Source organism: Panthera tigris, chromosome B1, assembly GCF_018350195.1.
Source record: "Panthera tigris isolate Pti1 chromosome B1, P.tigris_Pti1_mat1.1, whole genome shotgun sequence".
NCBI classification, from domain to species: Eukaryota; Metazoa; Chordata; class Mammalia; order Carnivora; family Felidae; genus Panthera; species Panthera tigris.
Genome location: NC_056663.1, coordinates 42415023 through 42421727, shown reverse-complemented (window position 1 = coordinate 42421727; position 6705 = coordinate 42415023).

The following is a 6705-nucleotide window of genomic DNA, read 5'->3' as shown; positions in this document are numbered from 1 at the left end:
TGAATAAGTATGCCAAGAAATGCAGTCCACTTTGGGACACAGAGGCCTGACTAGACCAGGGGAAAGTCTGGGAACTTGGTGTTCTGAAGTGTCTTTAATGTTAGACAAAGAAAGTGCTGGAAACGAGCTGGGAATTAGTGGTAGAGACCCACCATCATTCAGTTCAAGAGAGCAGAACTCAACACGGTGCTGTGGACATTTCTTCTGAAAGTGAAAAATACGTGGGCATCATGCAACACATATAGTAGGCCCTCAACATATATTTTGTGATTTATTGGTAACTACTATTGGTCAGGTGGATAATCTATTAAGCAACTGAGTAGAAATTGGGACCAGAAAGGAGAACCAGGTGTGTGCTTTCATTGACTATAGGAAGCTGAATGTCTACCTTGTGTTAGGAGAATATGGTTTAAATGTTAATACGCTCTAAAAGCTACCACAGGAAGTTATTCGGATTTGCCTTAAAGTGTAAAGTGCTGATTCTCAATCCTGTTGGAGAGTAGTTTGAATGGGAAGGGAAGGCTTTTGTTACCTGAAAAGAAGAGGGAGGAGGAGTCTGAGACACTCAAAATAAACTCTGTCCACTACCCAAGTTTGCAGGACATCAACCATTGGTTTGTTTTAACCCTTGCTTCACCACCAGAAAACAAAAGACTTAGAAAATTGCCTCATCTTCCCAAATCTAATCTGTTAAATAGGTATGTTGGTGCCATTCTGGTCACAAAATCTATATAATAGGACAGATGGCATGGCTCTGCCGACAGTTCAATTTAATTCATTTTTATTACTAGAAGAATTATTTAATGCACAGGAGAACTTAGAACACAATTAACTAGAAATAACATTTAACAAGATGTAAGAGCATGTGTAAAATACTATACTTTGAAAGAAAAAGACAAAACACGTACTAAGTGTATGTCACAGTTTTTTAAAAATATATATAGCAAAGTTTACACATGCTTAAGGGCTCAGTAAATATTTAGTTAGTATTTTTCAGTGACTGTGGACTGGACAAATTCTTCAATGCTCAAAACAAAAACAGAACAAGTTCAGGGACCAGGATCCACTTCCTCTGTATTTGAAATATAAAATCTACAATAAATTCTTTTTTTAAGTTTATTTCTTTATTTTGTGAGAGAGAGCGAGAGAGCGAGAGAGAGCTAGCAAGGGAGGGGCACAGAGAGTAGGAGAGAGAAAGAGAACCCCAAGCAAGCTCTGCACTGCCAGCAGCGCAGATCCCGACGCAGGGCTTGAACCCAAGAACCGTGAGATCCGTGACCTGAGCTAAAACCAAGAGTTGGATGCTTAACCTACTGAGAAACTCAGGTACCCCAAAATCCGGAATAAATTGTTATTAAATGCCGCTCTTTGAATGGTCCTGATGCACATGAAGACAATAAATGCTGCCTTCCCTTCCTTTCCTGGCTGTCTAAAAACTTGGATAGTAGTTTAGGTCTACTTAACTCTCTGAGTAGGAAAGTGGGCTTATCAATAGGAGACAAGCTTCGATTTCACAGACATTGTGCAGTTTTCCCAACATTTTAAGGATTCTTGTATCCGTGTGTCAATAAATAGTAAATTAGCTGAGGGTCAGTTTTTCATCCCATGCATTTGAAAACAGGTGGCAGTTGAGTGTCTTGGGAATCTGTTTGGATCTACTTTGTCAACTTTCACCCAGTGCTATTCACAGTCTCCATCCCATGCTTACCATCACCATCACTGCCTTCTGTCACAGCTCCCTTCTTAGTACTTGGTCCTCCAGCTCTGATGTCACTGTCTCTGTATAAATAGTAGAGGGAACACTTGGGATGTTTGGATGAGGGACAATTAGGACTGATCTACATATATAGTATTTGTTTCTTTAGGACATAGCAAAGGGGGAGGCTTTCAAAATAAAACAATTTTTTATATTGAATAAATGAACAAAAGAATGAATGAATGAAAGGAATGAATGCCTGAATGGTCTAAACTATTAAGATATTTTTATGTGGTTCTACAATCTATTCCTAGAGACATTTAAAAAAATCCACAAAATGAGGGGTGCCTGGGTGAATCAGTCAGTTGAGTGTCTGACTTTGGCTTAGGTCATAATCTCATGGTTCATGGGTTCAAGCCCCCAAGTCAGGCTCTGTGTTGACAGCTCAGAGCTTGGAGCCTGCTTCAGATTCGTGTGTCTCCCTCTCTCTCTGCTCCTCCCCTCGTTGTGCTCTGTCTCTCTCTCTCTCAAAAATAAATAAATAAACATTTATTTTTATTTATTTTTTTAAAAATTTTGTTAACGTTTATTTTTGAGACAGAGAGAGACAGAGCATGAACGGGGGAGGGGCAGAGAGAGAGGGAGACACAGAATTGGAAGCAGGCTCCAGGCTCTGAGCCGTCAGCCCAGAGCCTGATGTGGGGCTGGAACTCACGGACCGTGAGATCGTGACCTGAGCTGAAGTCGGACGCTTAACCGATTGAGCCACCCAGGCACCCCTAAACATTTTATTTTTAAAAATCTGCAAAATGATCGTAGTAATGGCAGCAGTCCTGGATGGTCTATCATTCCAAGGTGACCATATTGAAGGTCTTTCTTATATTTTGACAATTGTCAAAAACAACAGGTGCAGCAACATAACAACTAATTTACACAAACATTTATTGAAGAGAGGGATGACTGTCTCCTCTGCTCATCATTGGAAAGGTCACTTCATTGTCTACTTCAATGGTTTTCAAACTGAAAGCTGAGACTCATTAGTGAGTTATGAAATCTGTTCAATGGGTTGTGACCAGTCCATTTTTCAAAGATGAGAGGATAGAATACAGCAGAATGGATGAAATAGTGCATAAAATTAGTAAGTTTAATTGTCTTTTTGGAATTTGTGTTTTAGTTATATATGTACATTTATATATATATGTTCATATATATATATATATGCTCATTATATATATATGTTCATATATATGTTCATCTATATATATATATATTCATGTATAATAATGGAAACAAAAATGTTACATACTTTTATATGTCTGTGTAACTTGGTGAGTATGAAAATAAAATAAATAAGAACAAGTATTGATTTATTCCCACTACTTACATGGCTCTACAATAAATGCCTGCTAAGTGGTGGCCCTGATTGAATGTTCTCACTGTTTACTCTCTCCTTGAATAAATGTCTGTATTGTACCAAATCAAAATTGGTCTTCCTGGAGCTTACTTTTTGTATTGGCCTTATTTCCACCCATAGGCACTTTTCAGACAAGCCTAATTTTTCTTCTGCATAACAACCCTTGGGTATTCAAACCGGATGTAAGAATTTGCTTCACATTATGAAGAATTCTGAGGCCCCATTGTCCCTCATTGACATTGAGAGCCTTCACTGACCAGATTTCTCTTTATGCCCTCTACATTCTTGGCAAGTCATACAGAATGAGGCCGGTCTGCAAGGAGAGGAGCCAGATGTGACTGCACCCTGCTCAGGAAAAGAAAAGAGAGGAGGAGCTTTAGGAGTGACCACGTGTATTCTTTGCAACATGACTTACAAAATCTGGGAAGCCCATGCAAGCAGTCCCCCTTCTGCTAATAGTTCCAGTCTGAGAAAGAATGAAACTTGCCAACGTCACTACTCTCAGCCAGAAGCACGCATTGAGGGGGTGGGAGCTAGGAGTGGGAGGAGGTGGTTCACGAAAACTTATTTTGGCTTTAGTCATAGATTATAGAAACACACATGCTACTATAAATATTCAAAAATATCTCATGCTCACTTCCTGGGAAAAACATGTTAGTTTATGTTCACAACTGTTTTCTTTCTAAAGAAGCTATAAATACCAGGAGCTCAATATCTGAATCTGAACAACTAATTAAAATTTTTAAAAAGAAAAGCTTATCTTCAGTTCTTTTTTTAGGAAACATTGCAAATATAGTCTGATGGTTAAGCAAAGACAGCTGTTTCATTTCACATGCAAAAGCATCACTTACAAAGAAGCACTTTTTAAAAATGGTCTTGGCTATAATTCTCTTCAATAAAGTTGTGGATTTTTCCCCATATTTTGACTGAAAGGTTTTGAAAATGCATTTCCTCAGTTTGTTATTTTTTTTAAATTGGTATTTCTCCAGAATTTATAATTAGTTCCTCTCCATGATCCAAAAATAAATTTCAGAATTAAAGTTTCTAAATAAAACTGTCATTCTTTCTCATCAGCAATAATTAAAGATTGAAGATATATGTAATAAGATGTACTGGAACAAAAATGTTTGGTGATTAATTTTAGAAAGGGATTAACCACAACCATCAAAGGAATGGAAATCTAGAATAGGTCTTATAAAAAATATGGAATATAATAAAGACCCTTAAAACTATAACTGAAGAGGATGACCACCGTTTCAGCTGTTAAGTACAGAAAAATGTAGAAGACTTCAACATTATATCACAGGAAACAACAGCCACTGAGCAGCTATTTCATTTTTGTGTCTGCTTAGCCCTCTCAAGACTTCAGTATTTTTCTTATGTAATAGTTATGTAATAACTATTTATTGAAAGTCTACTTGGTGCCAGGCATTGCTGGGTTCTGGATTTATGCATAAGTGGTATAAGAAAAAAAGCTGCAGTCAGTGTTGATTTCTTGACAATTATTACTGAGAAAAGATAAAGAATGAAAATTACATTTTAGACTCTTCTCTGAGTTCTAGATTCATGCATTTCAGCTATCTTTTTGGTGGTTTCTCATGCATGCTGATTTACTGTGTACATGATGGAACTCTGGATCTTTCTCCCAAATCCAAGCCCTCTTTCACCTTTCCCCTTTCGGTCTTCCCACCAAGGAACCCAGGACAACCTGGGAGCAACTCTTGACACTTACCCCATTCTCTATCCAATTCACCACCAAGTCCCTTAAAGTTCATTTCCCAAATGCATTGAGAATAATCTGCTTACTATCTGAAACCATAATAATTGTCTTTAGCTGTCTTTGATGGCCCGAAAGCCAAAATAATTAAAAATAAATAAATAAATAAATAAGCCCCAGCAGTTCCCCTTCCACACTTAGAACCTTTAAAAGACTGCCCATTGACTTAGAATGAAATTTTAAATCTTTAACATGGCTTTCAACACTCTCCTGTACAGCATTTGGAGCCTGTCTACCAAATCTAATATTGCCTTTCTCTAATCTCCTTGTTGGTTTGTTTCCAACCTGCATTGTCTTTAATGTCTGTTTTCTTGCCCTTCAAACTCATTCTTACCTCAGTGTCTTTGCACAGGACTTTTTTCTGCATCTGAAACTCCTTGCCCTGCTCCTCTGCTTGTTAATTGCAATAGTTACTTCAAGTCTCAGCTTAAATATATCTTCTTAAGAAAATCTTATTATGACTTGAACAATTGAAATGAAGCCTCACCTTGTTTCTTCCTTTATATGACCTGATTTTCATTTTCTAAAACTTGTAAAAATGGTCTTCATATCTTGTATGTTTACTTATTTATCTAAAGTCTCTTTTCTTCCCTAGACCTCATGTTCCACAAACACAAGGATCATGTCCACTTGCCTCAATGCATCCCTCAAGCATATGGCACTCTACCTGGCACATAGTAAGTATTCAACACTTTTTGTGTAAATGAACCTATAAATCACTGAACAAATACACGAAAAAGAAAATCAAAGACAATTTGGTAGAATTTTCAAACTATAAGAAATAAGTAAATAATGAACATAATCAGGAAGCTATACAATAGTAAGGAAAAAAAAAACCATGGGATTTAGGATCAGAAAATGAAGTTCCAGGTCTGGCTATGTCATTTAACTAACTCCAAGATTGCGGAAATTTATCTCACTTCTATTATACTCAGTTTTCTCATCTGTAAAATAGGGACAATGATACCAGAGATATTGTGAAAGTCAAATGAGATAATGCATGTGAAAGCACTTTGTAAATTACAATGCTGTGAGAAATTTTTGTTGCCAAAACAAAAATGTCCAGGGGTAATTTGATTGAAGTATAAAACATAAAGTTCCAGTTGCTGGCCATTCTACGTTTCGTGTTCAGGAAGTTGCTAGGGAGGTAAGTTGGTAGACAAAGGCAGCCTTGATGTAAATTTTGTGTGCTTTCTTTCACTTATTCAGGCAATAATTCAGTATATATTCATTGGATACATTCTATGTACCAGTCACTATGCATTTATATCTTCAGTGCTTTAATAAATATAATAATAGGTCCTAACTTTTTTTTTTGAGAGAGAGAGAGAGAGAGCGTGAGCAGGGGAGAGAGGCAGAGGGAGAGAGAGCAGCCTCCATGATGCAGGGCACGATCCCAGAACCCTGGGATCATGACCTGAGCCAAATCAAAAATCGGACACTCAACCACACAGCCACCCAGGCTCCCCGCAAGTCATAACTTTTTATCTAAAAAGGTAAACCTTGGTGATACAAACAGGAGGCGCAAGTAACACAGCAAAAGTTCAGGAAAACCTTCCTGGAAGAGATTTGGGGGCTAAAAAGCATTTGCAAATGAGTTCCCTTTTCACCACTTACCCTAGGCAGGTTGTTCAGCCCAATTCCTTGTTTGTGGTGAAAATGGAAGTCAATAATAATTGCCTTTAGCGTTGTTATGAAGAGTCATTGAGGCATTGTCCAAAGAACACTAGGTATACAGGTCACTCATTGTCCTCATTTTCACAAATCTCTTCATCAGACATAGAGCCAGCCAAGCACATGTATTACTGGCAAACAGAA